Raw genomic sequence first — 18,312 nt, 5'->3', positions numbered from 1 at the left:
AATGTGACACATCAAAGTGAAGCTTTTATTAATAAGTACTGATAATTAACTGACAGAGTTTACTCTTTCATTCATTTATTTTTCCACTAACCTGAAATTTCTAGGTTGTCATATGGTATTTGTTTTTATCTTTTATTTTGGTTGATTCCCTTTTTTTCTGCTTCCCCTCATCCCCTTGCTCCTTCTTTCTCTGATGTGACCTTTCTCCCCATCCTTTATTTTTCTTCCTCGTGCTGGATTGTCTTTCCTGACCCACTTCCCTAAAACCTCCTTTGTTCTACTCTTATGATCCTCTTATACTTTTCTAGAATTACATTTTTTTCTTCTTCTGGATTCACTTATTTAAAACAGAAGCTAAAATCTACAAATTTGAGAATACATGGTCTTGGTTTTTTTTTTTTTGAGCCTGGGTTATATTTATTGATATAATATTTCCTTCTAACATTATAATTGTCCTTCTGAACATTCTACTTTTCCTACAATAAAGAATTTTCAAGATTCAATCTGTGCATCATTGTTAGTTGCCACATATATTAAGGACCAATGTGGTTTAATGTAGAATCCTAGTAAAGGCGAAAAATATGGCTGGATCTCTATTCCAGATTGCCATGTTTTATCTCACACTTATTCTTATCTTTTGGAGAGATATTATCAGTAGAATTTGCTGTGATACAGCCTGGGGATGATGAAAGGGACACACTCCAACAAATAACTTAAATATTGCATCTTGTCATTTTCATTTCTCAATGTTTATAAATCTTCAAACTTGGTTTATATCCCAGTCTCTGCCATTATTATGAATGCCTTTTTTTTTCAAATATGCATCTACTGACCTCAAAATTAACTTTTGTTTCAACATAATTTAATTATATACACCAATGGTTGTCTATAAAGACTTATCTTAGGGACTTCTGTTCGATCTCCGAAGTGTTCATTTTAAATTCACTTTTTTCCACTGGTAGTAAATATTACCATTCTCTCCTTTTCCATGGTCTTATTTATCATTTTGCCCTTTTGCTTTAGTCCTTTATTTTACCTTTTCCATTTTCCAGTAATGTCTATAAATACTTGCAATATATATCCAATTATATATTGAATAGAGAAGACCTGTAGCATACATCTGGAGTGATAAGCAATATTTAGATTTAATAGATGTTTTTAAAGAGTAAACAGACAAGTACTTTATTAGTAGAACTGGCTACTCAAACCATAGCAAAGAATTAATAAATTGAACTTCTTTACCAAAACTGTTAAGTTCTCTGTCCTTAAAATTTTAAATTCTTTAACTTTGTTTTGTTCAGGTCATTCTGTCCTCAATACCCACTGAAACTTTAAAACAGAACTCACAGTCTGTCAGTGTTCTGTTCCTTATACTCTTATTATGCATTTCAATTTTTAACATGGCTACCTTTCTCAAATACTAAATGCTCACGTTCAAATACTATGTCCACATGCTGAGTTTTCTATTACCTTCAAATGAAAATATGATTTCATTATTCATTGTTTTATAGTAGTGATCGAGTTTTCATTGTCAATAAAATATTAAGAATAGATAAAATATCTAGTTTTGTAACAGGAGAAATGACTTAGTGATTAAGAGCAATTTCTGCTCTGGTAGAGGCCTGGAGTTTGGTTACTAAGCTTACTACTGCCTGTTACTCCGGAATATATCTGTAAATGAATACACACAGACACTTAAATAAAAGTGAAATAGATCAGTTTCCTTTTGAAAATAGATTCTTCTCTCATAAAATACATGCCAGGCACAGTTTCTCTTCCCTGCCCCCCTTGAGCTCCACTCATCTTCCCTCTCTCCCATATTCAGTCCTCTGTTTTCTCTTCAGAAAAGAGCAGGCCCCCTAGAGATGACAGTCAAACAGGACAAAACAGGAAACAATGAGACAGTTATGTAGCTTGGTCTATTGGTGGGAATCCTAACAATGGAGACAGGGATGGTCCCTAAAGCTTTGACTCGTTCTTGGGAAACAGCCCTCATACTGGATTGCCTTGTTCAGCCTTAATACAAGAAGAGGTGCTTAGTCTTACTGCAACTTGATATACCATGCTTTGTTAATATACATGGGAGGCCTGCTTCTTTCTGAACAAAAGAAACAGGAAGAATGGATTGGGATGTGAGGCAGAGCAGAGGTGTCAAGACAGAATGGGAGGAGAGGAGAGGGGAAACCGTAGTTGGGATGTAAAATAGATAGATAGATAGATAGATAGATAGATGATAGATAGATAGATAGATAGATAGATAGATAGATAGATAGATAGATAGAAAGAAAAAACAAATAAATAGTTGATAAGACAAAATCTCTCATATAGAGGCTTGAGAAGGTAACCTAATAGGAGGGGAAAGGTCTCAAAATAAAGATTCTGAGATATACCCACCCCTGCTACTAGGATTCTCACAGAAACCCCAAGCTAACTGCTACAACATAAACACAGGGGTCTTGATTCAGACTCATGCAGGCCCACTGCTTGCTACTTGAGTCTTTGTCAGACCATGTGATCACTGCTTAATTGTTTTATTGGTCTATGTTACCCTGGTATTTCTTATTGCTCTCACTCCTACAATTTTTCCTCTGCTTCTCTTCTCCTTCTTCTTCCCCTCTTCTTTCTCTCTCTGTATGTGGAAAAACCCAATGGAGACCTCCAATTTAGTCTCGCTCTGTATAATGTCAGAGTGTTGGTCTCTGCATCTGCTCCCATTGGTGCTAGAGGAACCCTATCTAATGACTACTGGACAAGGCAGTGATCTATGCTTATAGCAGAATGGTATTATGAATATAAGCGCTGGTTCTTTAAAAAGAAAATCAGCATTAACAGATGGTTGGCCCTAGTAACCAAAAGACAGAAACAAGACTGAAGAAAGACACTTAAAAACGACTCTTAAAAAAATCCACCACTAGCTCAGAATTGAGAATACTAGATGGTTATTTATATTTAGGGGTAGACTCACAAATCAGAGTCCTCTGCTGGAATGGAGAACAATAATCAAATCCTGCAGCCAGAAAAGAGGTCAGACCCACACTTTACATCAGTATAAATAGTGTAAGAGGCCATACCCCAGTGGGTAAGTAACTTAAAGGCTAATGGCTGTAGGATTTTCTACAGCACAAGACCTAAGTTAGCAGGATCAAGAATGAACATGGAAACATTACAAAAGACACTAAAGTAATTCTGAATAGTATAAGGGGATATTTTTAAAAATCTGTACACAATTTGGTTGGAAAACGTAAAAAGTAATGGATGAATTAATTTGTAAATTCAGCCAAACTATAAAAATTAAATGGAGAAGAATTCAACAACCTATACAGAAGCATAAAGCATGAGGATATTAAAACAGAATTCTACCAGACTTTCAAAGAATATCTATAGCCAATCCTTCTTCTAATATGAAAGAAATAGTAACAGTAAGAACATTCCTAAACTACTCTGATGAAGCCAGTATCAATCTAATACCAAAATCATTCAAAGCAAAAACAACAATGAAAGCTACAGACCAATATTCCTGTTGAACATAGACTCTAAAAAGCTCAATAAGGTAAATATAAAGCTCAAATGAAAAAAAACACAACATTAATAAATTGGATTTGTCCCTGAAATACATAGATTGCTTAACATAAGCAAGTTGATAAATGTATAAATCACATGAATATACTTAAAAATCATGTGATCATATGAATAGATGCTGATAAAGATTTTAACAAAATCCAACATGCATTCATAATAAAAGTAGAGAAACTAGGCTAGAGGGAACATACTTCAACATAATAAAAACTATATATAAAATCATTTAGTCACTATCAACCTAAAAATAAAAAACTTGATCACATCCCACTAAAGTCAGAAAGAAACAAGTAAGTCCACTATCCCCTTATCTTTTTTATATCTTGCTTGAATTACTAGCTGGAACAATGGCACCAATGATTGAAATTAAAGGGATATAAATAGAAAAATTAAAAAAGCAAACTTGTAGATGACATGGTGCCATACATTAATAGATGCCAAATATTCTACCAGAGGACTTCTAGAAATGATGATCAAATTCAGTCATGGGAGAATACAAAATCAAATTATTATGTGTGCTGTGAATATCATTGATGAATAAAGAAACTTCCTTGGCCTATTGATAGGGCAGAACCTAAGTAGGCAGGGAAAACTAAATGGCATGCTGGGAGAAAGGACACAGGGTCAGAGAGAAGTCATGTAGTCCCCCAGAGATAGATGCTGGAACATTTCCCCATAAGCCACTCCCTCATGGAGATACACACTTTAATAGAAATGAGTTAAACTTAGATGTAAGAGTTAGCAATTAAGAAGCTAGACCTAATTGGCCAAGCAGTGATTTAAATAATATGGTTTCTGTGTGATTATTTTAGGTCTGAGCTTCCAAGCAGCTGAAAATGAACAAGCAGCCTCCTTACAACAAAATTGCACAAATTTGGTTTTTCTATCCACCAACAATGTACATACATAGAAAGAGCTCACAGACCCACACCCATTCACAACAGTCTCTACCAGCTAAAAATTCTGATAAGCCTAATCAAGGAAGTGAAGAAACTTTACAACAAAAACTAATTCTCTGTAGAAAGAGCAAAGCATTAGAAAATGGAAAGACAGTCCATGCTCCTGATTGGACAGAATTAATATTATGATCATTGTACCAAAATACATTTGAAGATTAAATTCAATTCCAAATGAAGCCCTGATCTTGTTCTCCATGGAAATAGATAAAACTATTTTAAAATTCATATGAAACCAAAAAAGATCTCAGATATACAAAATCATCTGGAGTATAAAGAATAGTGATAGGAAATAATAGTTATAGTTACAAATCCATATATTAAGCTACATTGCAGAACCATGGTGATACAAACACCATGGTAATGGCACAAAAAAACTGGCAAATACATAAACAGCATGCAATTGAAGATCCAGAGATGATACTACTACTACTACTACTACTACTACTACTACTACTACTACTACTACTACTACTACTACTATTAGTATTATTATTATTATTATTATTATTATTATTAGTTTTTCTGTAGCTTTGGAGACTGTTGTGGCACTTGCTCAGTAGACCAGGCTGGCCTTGAACTCACAGAGATCTGCCTACTTTGTGTCCCAAGTGCAGTGATAAGAGTGTGCAATACCATCACATGACAAAGATCCAGAGTTATTACACCTAACTTCAGCCACTTAATATTTGACAACAATGTCAATGCCAAATCATTGTCATTGCTAGAGAAAGGAGAATACTTTCAGTAAATGTTATGGGGCATACTGGATGTTCACATTCAAAAGCAGGATATCAGACAGTATTTGGTATCTCACATAAAAACTAACTCCAAATGTATAGCAGATCTAAACCGAAATTCAAAATACTGAAATTTCTAGAAGAAAATATACACAGTACCCTACATATCATACAAGTATTAAAGGACTTTCTGAATAGGATTGTATTTGCTCCAGAACTAACCCCAAATATCATCAACTGGGATTCATGAACAGATAATCTACATAGTAAAAGAGACAATCAACTGGGTAAAGAAGTGGGTATAATAGAAAAGAATCTTTGTCAGCTGCACATCTGACAGAAAATTAGTATCCAGAATATAAAAGTAACTCAATACAAAAGAGTAAATAAAAACAAATCCTTAAAGTAATCTGTTTCAGACTTAAAACATAAACAGAATTCTCACAAAAGGGTAAAATCACTAAATGATGGAGGAAATGATGATCTGTTCATGTGTTGCTCTCATTTGACAGGGCAGTATTTAGATAGGGGGAGTAGACAGAACAGAATGCTGGGAGGAAGTGAGGCAATTGCCATGCCTCTCCTCTCTGGGTCAGATGCAATGGAGCCAGCCACCAGGTCAGACAGGCTGAATCCTTCTCCATAAACCACCACTCTGCGGTGCTACACAGATTATTAGAAATGAGTTAGTCAAGACGTGAGAGCTAGCCAAGAAGAGGCTAGATATAATGGGCCAGGCAGTGTTTAAAAGAATACAATTTGTGTGTTGTTGTTTTGGGGTATAAGCTAGCCAGGCAGCCAGGAGCTGGGTGGCAGGAATGCAGCCTGCTGCCTCATCACTACAGCTAAGAAACATCTTTTTAAAAAAAAAATCTTCATTGTTCAGAGGAATAGGAGTTACAAATCGTACAATGATGCTATTTCATCTCATGTTGCTAAGAATGTCAAAGATCAACCAAACACTGGAGAGATAACCTGGAGGGAATGAATGGTAAAGGGAACTGGCATTCACTATTGGAGGGATTACAAACTAACCAGCCACTCTAATTTGAGTGTTTTAGAGTTCTTTAAACTAAAACTAAATTTACTATAGGTCCCAGCTGCACCACTTACTGGCAGATGCCCAAAGGGGTTGCCGTTCTACTTCACATGTACTTGCTTTGTCATATTCACTGATGTTCTATTTACAAGTTCTAGGAAAAGGAAACAACCTAAATATCCTTAAACTAATGAGTGGATTAAAAATTATTGTATTGCCGGGCGATGGTGGCGCACGCCTTTAATCCCAGCACTCGGGAGGCAGAGGCAGGCGGATCTCTGTGAGTTCGAGACCAGCCTGGTCTACAGAGCTAGTTCCAGGACAGGCTCCAAAGCCACAGAGAAACCCTGTCTCGAAAAAAACCAAAAAAAAAATATTGTATTTTCACTATAGAATACCATTCCACTGTAAAGAAATATCAAATTATGAACTTTGCAGATAAATGGATAGAAATAAAAATAATTATATTAAATGAGATAACCCAGACCCAGAAAGAAAAAAACATGTGTTTACTTTCATCTAAGACCCCTACATTCATCTTCAGATGTTTGTTCATATGTTAGAACAACTATAGAAACTGCAAACATAAAAAGAGACCATTCTGGGTGTGGAGAGCTGAGTCCTGGGTAAGCTGGCTTTTTGAATAGTTAAATAGGTGAGTTCTGGATATAAGCTTATCTCAATACGTGTGGTTGAACAATTAAGGAAGACAATGTATGTGAAGTTCTTGTCTCCATTTGTACATGCACATGAATATAGACACTTATCCTCACACATGCGTGTTCATACACACACACACACACACACACACACGTTTATATAAATGTGAAGAAAAATAAACAAAAAATCCAAATATGTGGCTTCTCCAAATGGTTTCTATGAGTGAAACCGCAGACTTTTTGCAGATAGACACTTCTCTCCTTAAATTACAGAGGTAAAGACAGTTTATTTTCTTCATTCTTTCTGTATGCAAAATAACTGTTTTCATTCTCTCTCTCTCTCTCTCTCTCTCTCTCTCTCTCTCTCTCTCTCTCTCTGAGTATTAAAATTCAACTGTCAATGGCTGCCATTTGTGGTAAATTAGAATCTTGATTTGGATGCTTTATCTAATTTACACACATATAAATGAGTTGGGTATTTTTAATTCCTGATGGTATAAAACAAAGGTCTCAGAATATTTATTACACTGAGCTGGAGGAAAAAGTGACTGTATTTTAAAAGAAAAACTTGAGATCCCTGGCTAGAAACAAATGATGAAACTCTGAACTCAAATTCTCTGCATCCAAAGCTCTCGGCAGGAGAATTCTTTGATATACAAAATTCATAATTCACAAGGCAAAACTGAGATGTGAGAGGTGACCTCATAGACTAGTCAGTGTCATCTAACTCCGGGGATTCAAGAGCTAGTTTTTTAATAATTAAGCAATATTATTGCATCAAACTTAAAAAAAAAAACAAACAAAAAACCCCCAGAAGTTATATAAATGTGAGTGTCCACCTTTGCTCATTTCAGTACCTGTGGTCCTTTGCAATGGTGACGATAATGAGTTTGAGCCAGTCTTGCCCTCTATTCATAAGTCAGGGCTATGGAGATTCAGTCCTATGCTTTGCTACTTCCAAGAAGTCACTCTCTGCCATAGAGTAATGATCAGCCAATGTGACCTCTGCCTTTCAAATATATCCCTTGTGTCGTATAATATTGTGAGATAACATTGCAACAGAGAATGATGTTTAGTGTATAACATCAACAGAAACATCTTCCTGATGACTTCTTGGGGTGCGAGGAAAATTTTTTTTCTTTTTTATTATTACTTAAAAAAATACCAATCCAAATTCCCATTCCCTCCTCTCCTCCCACTTCCCTCCCTCTCCCTCCACAGACTGTCCTCCAAACCCCCAACCCTAAGGGAGTGCCATGAACCTGCCCTATGGAAAGTCCAAGGCCCGCCCTACTACATCTAGGTTGAGCAAAGTTTACATCCAAAGAGAATAAGATCCCATGGAGCCAGTATACCTTAGAGACACATCCTAGTGTCACTATTAGTTGTCCCTCAGTCTGCCCCAGTTGTCAAACCCTTCAGAGGGGCTTGGTTGTTCCCATGCTCATTCACTCCCAGTCCAGTTGGAGTTGGTGAGCTCCCATTAGCTCAAGCAAACTGTCTCAGTGGATGACCCTTCATAGTCTTGAATTCCTTGCTCATATTCTCACTCCCTCCACTCTTCAACTGGATCTTGGGAGCTCATTTTAGTCCTCCGATGTGGGTCATTGCCTCTGTTCCATCTATTATTGGACGAATGTTCTATGGTGATATTTAAGATAATCATCAGTCTGACTACAGTGTAAGGTCAGTTCAGACATCCTGTCCTCTATTGCTTAGCGTCTTAGCTGGGGTCATCGCTGTTCTTGGTCATTTTTCTAGAGCCAGGTATCTTGCTAACTCCATAATGGCTCCCTCAATCAAGATATCTCTTTCCTTGCTCTCATATCTGTCCTTCCTTCATCTCAACTACCCTCCTTCTCCCCTTTCTTCTACCCCCTGTCCCCTGCTCCCAAATTTTAGGGGTACCAGGAAATTTATATCATAGTTTTTACTGCCCAGATGTTGTGGGAAGAAGCAACAAAAATGAAGCTAGCAAAAAGAGGAATAAAATTAAATAATGAAATGAAAGAGAGACAAGCACAGAAACATATCTTGACCTTAGCCTGCTAAGGTGATGATGATAAGATGGAGGCAAGGTCTCCAGATGTCTCATAGTGAATCAACCATTATAGTCTCAGCTATAGCAAACTGGGAAATATAAAGAAGAGCTGAAAATAACAATATCGTATCAGAAGAAAAATACTTTTTCTTTCTTTAAAAATGCATAAACATTTGAAGAAGAAAAACAATGTTGGAACAGCAAATAAAAGGCGCATTCATTAAAAGTTAATGGTGTAGGATATAGATAATGAGAAATAGAAATGGAATTCATAGAGACATATTATCCTTGCCATGCGTGGCAAAATATAATGTATAATCAACATCACTGCACAGTTCCTAGGGCTATTTTTATACCAGGGCCTTTAGAATCCAAGCCCATTAAAAATTCATGGTCCCCAAGCCATGTGTTTTCCACAGTTAGAAGCGTTTATATCAAGTGGGCAAACTGTTTGCTAACTGAAGCACTAGCTATTTCCCATTGTAATAAAGACAGCATTGGTTTGCCCGACTCATTCATCTTCTAAGTATAACGTGAGGGCATGTGACTGGATACTCACTTTTAAGCAAGAACAACTCAGGGCTGAGCAGATTTGCCTCTACCACAAAGAAAAATAAAAGAAGGGTTGGGGATACAGAGGGAAACAGAGGAGGGAGTAAGGAGGGGCGATATAGAATGACTTCTGCAACAAATACATGGGTCTCTCTCTGAGGGAGTCTCTAGATAAGTTTAACTGAGGTACAAAATCCCACCCAAAATGTGGGCATCACCTTTCTCCGAGCTAGGGACTCAGAATATTAAAACGAAAGGAGAAAAACAATCTCTTCTTGAGTGCCGATGCAATGTAACAAGTTGCCTCCCATTCTTGTACCATGACTTCTCTGCCCTGCTCAAATGTGAGCCAAGTTAAAGCTGACCTTCTTTACAGTTGTTTTTGTTAGGTGTTGGTGACAGCAATGAGAAGAGGGACTAATTCAGATGCTGTAGAGATTGGAGATCTGCAACACCTTTAACCCAGTTTTACAGACTAAGGACTTTAGAGGTTCATTTTCTCTGAGTTGGTAATCAGCATGATCCATTCTTGTCCTGAACTGCCTGATGTGGGTTCTGAGAACTGAAATCACGTTATCTGCAAGAACAGGACAAAGTTAAGCCGTGGAGCCATCTCTCCAGCTCTCTGCTTTTACTTCTAATAAGTGAGATACAAGATCAGTTCTAAATAATAAATGATTGTTGACATGACCACAGAATTTTAGTAATATAACGCAGCAGCCTCAGAGTGCTGTATTTCCAGTATTTCTCTACCACTTATACTTCCCACCCTAATGTTATGCCTCTCTTCCAGTTGGGATAAAATTTATTATTGCTTCTGTCTCCATGAGCTTCTTTGTTATTCATCACTTCTTCAATCTGTATGGTAAAATTATTACGATTTTTCTATCACACAATTCTTTCACCCATGTGCCTCTTCTTTCTTTCTTCTCTTCCTTTTCTCATTTGCTTTTATTTCTTACACAACAGCAAAACTACTTAGTTCACAGAATACATATACCCAAGTGCTTTATTTACTTTTGATTGTTTTGACATGATATTGCTTCCAAAGGATGCTTACTTCCTTCTATGGACCTAAACAATGCATTTTCTCTTTAAAGATTATGTCTTATATTTATATATATGTATGTATATGTGTGTGAGTGTGTCCCACATGGATGGGTACTCAAAGAGGCCAGAAGAAAGCACTAGATGCCCTGGAACTGGAGTTGTGAAGCTGGTAATATGGCGGACATGGGTACTGGAAACTGCATTTATATTCTCTAAAAAAGCAGTAATTCTTCTTAACTTTTGATCAATCTCTCTAGTTGTTAGACAGCATATATTCAATTCTAATTATGACCATCTCATCTTAACTAACAAAGTAATCTTTAAGTTTGATATATTTAATATCTGATTTCATTTTCAAAACATCAGTAACTAATATTTATGTAATAATATACTAAATTTGTTAAAAATTAGTTTTTGACTTAACTTCTAAATTAGGATGAAATAATTGGTTTCAAATGAAGTAAAAGTATAGCTACTTAATATGACTCACAATAAAACTGAAACTTTCAGGAATTAGTTTAAACCTAAATGGGCCATTGTATGTTTAAATTTAGGATTTTATTTCACCTGTGACCATACAATACATGTCACTTCTGTTATGACCCTTACGAAAAAGTAACTTGCATTTGAGTGGTTTGCTTATTTTCTTTTTATTAAATTTCTTTGTCCTTATATTGTATGACTCTCTGTCAATTCATAGCATAAAGAAAATTCTGATTGTACTTTTAAAAGAGGTAGCTAAATATGTGATCATTTTTTTAATTTGGGTAGGATTTTCTATGTGATAATGCCGTGTACATATTTGTTGCCAAAATGGTTTCAACCAAGAATGCTACATAGCTCATTTTTATTGTCATTATCACATAGGTATGTTGAGTTCATTTCGAATTCTCTGGGAGAAAATTGAGATGAACAGTTTTGTGCAACGTGTCAATTGGGACATCTGTAGATTATAGTAATTAGGGGCAGAGGAAAACAGGAACTGAGCATAGAGAAAGTATTTAACATGTCTGCAAATGAGTTCTCAGCAACTCTGGAAGAGTTGTTCAGTCTTCCACTGAACTCTCCAGAATTGGCCTAAGTTTCAGCATGTCCTGGACTAACTCTCCAGCCTCTGCCTCTGAGCATGCTGTATAGTGAAGGTGAGATAAATTTTTTAGTGAGTTCCCACCACTAATATGTAGGAGAGAGAAGAAATTAATCTCGAAAGGGAGTACTGCATTTGCCACAATGCTAAAAATAAGTAATCTAAATGAGTAAATTCCTCAATAAGTGTGTCTGTGGAATGAAGAGAGCAGCTGGGAAGATCTGATTTCCCAGTTCCCCTTCATTCTGTATCTTTGCTCCATGATAGCTAACTCTTTTATGGGTGAGAGCGAAATTAAGAATCTTCTACAGCTGAATGATTTAGATGATATCATTTCACAAATGTTAATTTTGGTCTTTTCTCTTCCATGGAGGTGATATGATTGAACAGTTGATAAATTCACAATTCTTGACTAATGTTCAATTATAATTATAATGTTACCATAACTACTAATAGAAAAATGAGTAAAAGAACTTTAAAAGACAGGAAGGTGAATTGGGAGGGGGAGACATAGTCCTATCTTTTGTGGATTAAAAAAATGCTATGAAACTGTCAAAATATTAGAGTAAGGTTTTTTATAATGTTTCTATTACAAATTTATAGATAGCCTAGAAATCTTCACTACTTCCTATTCATTCTATCAGAAAAATGAAGATCACAAGAATTTAATTAATTAACTTGGCTCTCTGGTTAGTTAGGAATTTGGTAAATGACATATAAAACATTCTAATTTTTCAGTGTAATTTCATTAATGTGCTACAGTCAAAGAGTGTACAGTTTTCAATCCCAGGACTTTCAGCACTTCTTACATAATTCACTTTTCAAAATTATATAACTATATTCATCAATAAGCGGCATTCTCTCTGTTATCAAACATGTTGCTTTGTATGAGTCAAAATCTAATGTCTGTTATTTGCATATTTTTACAACATACAAGAAATTGAGGTAAATGTCCTGATTGTTGACAGTTCTTAAGGTAAGTAGCAAATAAAATAAAACAGAAAGGATAGAGGTATTCGAGATCATTGTATATAAAACAGAAGTAACAATATAAAACAACTATATCCTTTCCTTTGTTCTTTGATTGTGACTATATCGATGGGCATTCATTCTTTTCATCTATAAGATATAACCATAACCATAACCTATATTGTAATTTTTTAGATTTGCTTGTTAAAATTATGTTCAGAATTTATACAGTGATAATTATTTGAATTTATTTTCCTTTAGTTCATTTTTCTTATATTTTCTTTGGTTTTATGATAATAATATGACTATCATAAAATGAGGCAGAACTCATTCTCCCCTGAAATTTTTTACAGATTATATCTAGACATGGATATTGTTTTCACTTAAATACCCAAGAAAATTGACATAAGAAGTTACCTGAAAATGTGATCATAATAAATTTACAATTACAAAGTCAGATTTTTCCAATAATCAAAGCCTAGTCCGTTACCTGGATTTATAGCAATGAGCCACGGCATCTGGCAATTCATCCAGCCTTTCCTTTTTATTTATCTTCTTTCATACTTTTAGGTTTAATTTCTTCAACTTTAAAGTGAAGCAACTATTTTACAATTTTTTTATGAAAACAGCATTTGGATGTTAATGTTCTTTCAATACTGCTCAGGTGAAACTGTTATGAATCAATGCTATGTTGAAATATCTGTTCATTAGTCATAGAAAACTTATTAAATGAAAAGTGTGAGCTCATTGTCTGTGAGTTAAAAAATAATCCAGATACTAAAGGAAGAAACATCACTCAGAGATTTTACTTGGTACTTAAACTGGTTTTAACTTCAAAGGAAAGAATGTAGAAAGAAGAAATAGAGGTCTTCATGCCTTTGGATAGCGATGCTCTGAAGTGAACAGACAGTCAGAGTCTATACTGCATGTTTTCATAGCAATGTGGTCTCAAAATCCTACAGTTCTGTTAGGTATATACTATTTGGGGTTAATCCTATTAAAGAAGGTAGTATAGTAATAAGAATATGAAAATGGGTAGTGCTAAAATATATTTAATATTATTAATTTACAGTAGGAAGTAAGCTTAAACTCATATGAATTCATATTTAAAACATGAACTGAAGCATTTAACAACTTAATAGAGATGTGAAAACATAAAGAGAACTTTAAAGAACTGTGTAATACTAATTTTTAAGGAAAAATTCATAACAGTAAAACACAAAATGAAAGGAATGACACCACATTGTTTTTATTTTATTTTATCTTAGGTGTTTTGCGTACACATCTGTCTAGTGTGCCTGGTGCCTCTGAGGGCTAGAAGATAGCAACTGATTCCATGGAACTGCAGGGATACACAGTTCTACATCACACAGGTGGTAGGAACTGAACCTGGAAAAGTAGTAGCGCTCCTAAACACTGCACCTGTTCTCTAACTCTCAGGTAATATATCCAGATAAGAATAATTTGAAAGTCTCTCAATGATCACAATTTAAACAAAAAATAAACACTAACGACATTCTATTTTAAATGCAGGAAGTTTCAATGATGGTTCTTATTTAGTTATTTGGCTTTGGCTCAAAATAGTTTGTGTTTGAGATTCACTGTGTTTCTGTGTTTCTGTATCTGTAAATACATAGCTCCATAATGTTTAAAAAGTTTTGCTCCAATTTTTGAGCTATGTATAATGTTTGTAATTACTTTGTAATCTTTATTGAGAACATCACTTGTATCTATATTAGGACACTTGAAGTTTTCCTCAGCTCTAAGGTATGTTTTAATTACTTTGATGAAAAAAGAAGTTATTAATTTTCCTTTGCTTGCTTTTGAATAGCTTTTGTCTGTTTTCAAATATACTAAATTTGTCCAGATTGTATAATCTCCTTTATCATATGTAGAGTGTACATGCCAGTTTATATATTACTTTTGATTACTAAATGTTCAATTTCAGTTTGTGTGTAACTAGGTTAGCTCTGTGGAACCCTCTGAGTAAAATGAATACCTTTGTGGCAATTGTTTGAACGCCTTTGGGAGATGGAGGTAACACTGTGTCATTGTACAATCTCTATTGATTTATTTTTCTCTTTATCACAAACTCCTTCATATGCATGGTTTCTTTGATTATATCAAACACTGTACTTTCTAAAATAACATTGAATACATTCACAGACTTACATTCTTTGTTCAAGAGTATAGTTAAGAATTTTGCAATAATCTGTCCTCTAAAGAACTTCCAATATTTATCTGATGTGGTCAGAAACTGCTTTAATAGAGCATAATTTATCTCCATTGTTGAGGCAGGACTTCTATAATTATTATACTCCAATGAGTTTGTGTGCTTTCCATTCTGGTTAGTAAAATAGACACTTTTCCTGGCCAGCAGGTATGCTGCCAGCTTAGAATTCCCAGAGACTCATTCAGTGTTCTACATGCCCAGCTGAATCTGCTATTATTTTTCTCTTTATTTGTTATGGGTTATTATTTTAGAAGATAATTCCAAATATAGGTTTCCAACCTCATATAGTAGAATAAAAATAAAATTCAATGGGTTAAAGGGAAAATGACCAGTGAGTCATTGATTGACTTTGAGGAGATAAATAACAGTGTTGGTGACAATAGACCTTTATATAATCTACAATCACAAAGGTTTGTTTTTGTTTGTGTGGAAGTTTGATTTTAGAAGTAAAAGTTCTGTAGATATTGATATATAATGTGTAAATAAGACTGATATTGAAGTAGTTAGAAAAATCATATTCAAGATTAGTAATTCATGCAGTAGAGAGAGTTACACTTTAGACAGGTTAAAATGGAGCAGTCAAGTTACTCTGATGGAGCTGAAATGAAGTGTTGGTAACATGCCATAATTTTTGTGTAGGGTACCTGTGAACTAACTAGTGTGGTGGATGGGAAGATAATTGATTGAAGACACATATGAATAAGTTTCAAAGGAATAATGATTGGAATCTATGAAATCTGGTAAACTTTATGGTAAACTAAGTTGATGTTAGCCACCCTGAACCACTCTGATGAGGGGTAATGAGATGCTTGAGACATATATGATACTGACTGAGAAGCACCCTCAGGATGAGTGGACTATGTATATGTAGTGTGTTTAACTTGGTATCACCTTTGGATTAGAATATTTTATAATTCTATAAGTGAATATCAGACAAATATAAATTATATCTGCGAAACTAATACCTTACCTAAAATTAACAAGAAGGATTTATGACATACACACACACAACACTGTCCTGAAATTCTTGTACACATTGATGAATACTGTAGACAAGTTAGAGTCTTATCTGTGGTCTTTATTCAAACTAAATACATGGGACTCTGTGGTTCTCTTTAAAGTGGTCTCATTATTGTATATTGAATTATGTATATTTAAATATGGGTACACTTTAACTTTCTCTAAAAGTCAAAGAGTTTGAATTCTATAGATATGATACAGAATTATTCTTTATATAAAAATGTAAATAAAGTATAACATTCACATTGAACAACCCAGAAGCCTCAGTAATTAGAGGAGCATCTTCCTGGTCATTGTTTATAGCACAAATTTGCTTACATTTGGCTTCATAAATAAAACACTTACATTATTAAATTTTGGAATTAGGATAGAAATGGTTACTTATAGTGAAAATATAAAAGTATTTTCAAGAACATAGCAAGGTCTTACATTGTCATTCAAAAAAATACCTTCACATGAAAATAGAACTTAGTGGAAACTATAGTCCCATATGATAATAACCTATATTTATAAACATTTTTGTATATGACTACTGATCTATTTATCTCTATATGTATAAACATATATGTATGTACACGTATATTTACATGTGCATATTTTATAAGTATATATGTGTACACATATGCATATGTCTATAAGTATATATATTTATGTTCCTATGTATATATAAACATATATGAGTATAAGTATATATTTACATACATGCATACATATATGATTGTGTATATTGATATAGATGCTGTGTATATCTGATCTCAGAATAATATTATGACTCTTCACTAGACTTTGAATAGAACATGTTCACGATGTCCCACAACAGGACTATATCATCAATATTAATTGATATATTTTTAATAGTAGTTTGTATGATCACAGATGAGTCAGACCTATGAATATTTCATCTCATATTTTTCCCATTGATGGCCATAAGGGTTTGGCAGAAAAAAATACTAATTCCATATATATTGCACATTTCATTTCTGAAGGGAAAATTAATTTTTTTATATTCCTTAACTTGAAAGTTTTGAGAAAAATAAATTCATTCTATTCAATGACTTCTATTAAATTTTTATAATATTTAATTAATCTTGGACTTATATTGCATCTGAAAATTTATATTGAAGACTAATTGCAATGGTCATAAGGTATTTTACTGATTGGGATGATGCATACTTAATACTGAAGAATACAGCATTTGACAAGTTGCATGAATATTTATGAGAAAATGATTATGGTAAAATTTCACAACTTATCTCTCTGATTCTATACATACCACAGCTGTACTGTGTTTGATTATGGATTCACCCTCTATTTATTTTGGCAATGATTTTGGATTTCTATGGTTTGTTAATATTTCTGACCTTTTCTTTCTTCACATATCTGCTTTGATCAAATTTTCATCCATAGTTTGCCACACTCAATTACTCAGTGTGCATATGTTATAATTTAAATAAACAGAAAAATAACAAAGGAAAAAAATCAATGAACATCTAACCAATCCTTTGTTCTTTTGAGACAGGATTTCTCCGTGTAGCTTTCGAGCTTGTTCTGGAACTTGCTTTGTAGGCTAGCACTCACAGCGCTCTGCCTGCCTCTCCTTTCCATCTACTGGGAGTAAAGGTGTGTGTCACCACCAGCCAGCATCTAGCCAGTCTTAATGTTGGCTTCAACACAGTTTTGTGTCCCTGTACAGCAAGCGGGTTGCATCAACCTTAAAGATCAGTTGTGACTACCAATCAATACATGGTGGCTGAACCCCTACTCTGGCTCTCACTTTTAATATTTTTCATACATGAGTTCATAATACAGATCAAAATCTTTAACTTGAATGCAATCACATTGTAGCAATGGCAGAACAAAAACGACAAAATTAACAAAGTATAAAAAGTTAAAATTAGTGCTCACTTGTAAAAATGGAATCAAAACAAACATTACATGTCATGACTGGTGAACTGGATCTCACGTGCTCTATAAAGTTTTTAAAAAGTTTTTAAAAATGAAGGTAAATTTTAGGATGATTGTTGGGCAGAAAAATTGGTTGCTTCTGAGATCTATCAGCATACCTTTGGTATCAAAAATACCCTGAGGAATTTTAGCAAAGCAGTTATGTGTTCTGGGACAATGGTCTGGTCAGTCTGCAGTTATCATCCAGACACAGAGCACTAATATAAGGTACCAAGCCACATGGCTAACACAGACAATTATTGTGGTCTAATTTAAGATTTAAGAATTAGTTAATAAAGCCTGGCGATGGTGGCGCACGCCTTTAATCCCAGCACTCGGGAGGCAGAGACAGGCGGATCTCTGTGAGTTCAAGACCAGCCTGGTCTACAGAGCTAGTTCCAGGACAGGCTCCAAAGCCACAGAGAAACCCTGTCTCGAAAAACCAA

Source organism: Microtus ochrogaster, assembly GCF_000317375.1.
Source record: "Microtus ochrogaster isolate Prairie Vole_2 chromosome 14 unlocalized genomic scaffold, MicOch1.0 chr14_random_3, whole genome shotgun sequence".
NCBI lineage: Eukaryota > Metazoa > Chordata > Mammalia > Rodentia > Cricetidae > Microtus > Microtus ochrogaster.
This window is presented reverse-complemented; position numbering follows the sequence as displayed.